At 57.9% G+C, this 1,527-nt stretch overlaps 1 protein-coding gene across 1 annotated transcript in view; it reads right to left on the bottom strand.

The window, feature by feature from the left end:
• Nucleotides 1-1,527, bottom strand: part of ADAMTS16 (ADAM metallopeptidase with thrombospondin type 1 motif 16) — a gene marked incomplete at its 3' end in the record, with an annotated part of 116,784 nt that overhangs the window by 8,177 nt on the left and 107,080 nt on the right. The gene's annotated exons all lie outside the window — the stretch shown is intronic.

The raw sequence follows: 1,527 nt of genomic DNA, 5'->3' as shown, positions 1-1,527 counted from the left end.
TACAGAGCTTTCATTTATGTGGGGAAAGACGGGAAAAGTGGAATTATGAAGGACACAGGGACCACACAAACGGACGTCACTGTTCCAAACAGCCCCGACAATTTCCCATTCCAGCAAAAGTCCTGCTCGGAAGGGTTTTTTCTCTGCGGACCACTGCGAGTGCTCGCATCCCACTCGCTCGAATGAAAAACCTCAGCTCATAAAGGTGAACAGGAGAGAAAATCATTCGATTCGAATGATGATGGAGCGCTGCTTCCTCGAGAGGCTGCCCTTTTATGCGGCTTCCATGAAAACTGGAAAGAGAGGTGAGCGTTGGAGCTGCAGGACTTGAGAAACGGCGGATTTCGCCAGCGTGTCTTACGTCTGGGCAACGGAACCTCACGAAGCAAGGACAGTCCCAGAGGTGGAGGGAGATGCAAACGGGTGTGTGTGTGTGTGTGTGTGTGTGTGTGTGTGTGTGTGTGTGTGTGGCAGGAGCGCCAGGGCTGATCTTGGTATTTCCCCTGCTGCACGGGAAAGAATGGACGCCTTTCCATCATCCTTCCAGCATGGGAGAGCAACTCCCTCCTGGTCCTCGTCCACCTTCAACACCCACGCACAGAGCTGACCGCTTACACTGCAAGCACCTTTGCTACGGGGAACGGAATACTGGGTGGTACCTGCACGCGGCAGACCAGTTAGCAATCCAGGCTGGACTCCAGGCAGCGGACACTGAGTACTGACTGAATAGGACGCAGCTCCCTCCACTCGACCAGGCTGAACATCCCAAATCCTCATGCCCGAGGGTAGTTCAGAGGGGCTGTGGGGAGCCTGGTCCATGAGCCTGAGACCCAGCCGGTGCTAAGACACTGTTTCCCAAACCACAGGTGGTGGCTGGGGCTCTCCCCCGCCCCTCCGCCGCCAGATCTAGGGTGGGGGTCAGGCACGTAAACGCTTGCGAAGCCCCCCCTTCCCCAGCCACGTGGTCAGGCTGACCAGTCAGGCTGGGAACACGACGAAGACATGCGACGTCCACTCTGTTCTGCAGGGCGCTCTGGGCCACTGACCCCCGTAGCTGGGCACCGTCTTCCCTCCCTCCCTAGAATTAAAATTGTGCTGATGCCACTTTCTAACTACTATGAGAACTGCGATGTGCCAGTAAAACTCGGGGGTGGGGAGCCTGGTGAACCGATTCTCCTGGAGAGGGGCAGACACCTGCATGCGGTCGCTGGCCCTCCCCGTTTCCTCGGTGGACCACGGCCCGGCTCTGGGCAGCCCTCCTGCTTTCTAAGACTGTACCCTGAAATAGCTCCTGACCCCAGACCCGGGGACCGGGCTGCTGGAAGCGCAAGGACCTGCGAGCTTAAGCCCCTTCCCAGAGAAAGACCACCCGGGACCACAGCGGCTGGGGAGCCGGGATGGACCAGAACAGCGTCCTTGTATCCTGGCCTGTTTCCCTGGAAATGTCCCCCTGGAAATGAAGAGCTCTGGGAAGCAGGAGTCACTGTGCCCAATACGGACACTCTCCTAAGCCCCCAAATCACCCCG

The sequence above is a fragment of the Pteropus vampyrus genome, unplaced genomic scaffold (assembly GCF_000151845.1).
Source record: "Pteropus vampyrus isolate Shadow unplaced genomic scaffold, Pvam_2.0 Scaffold258, whole genome shotgun sequence".
Taxonomy (NCBI): domain Eukaryota; kingdom Metazoa; phylum Chordata; class Mammalia; order Chiroptera; family Pteropodidae; genus Pteropus; species Pteropus vampyrus.
The sequence above is the reverse complement of the archived record's forward strand: the minus strand, read 5'-3'. Positions and strand labels throughout refer to the sequence as shown.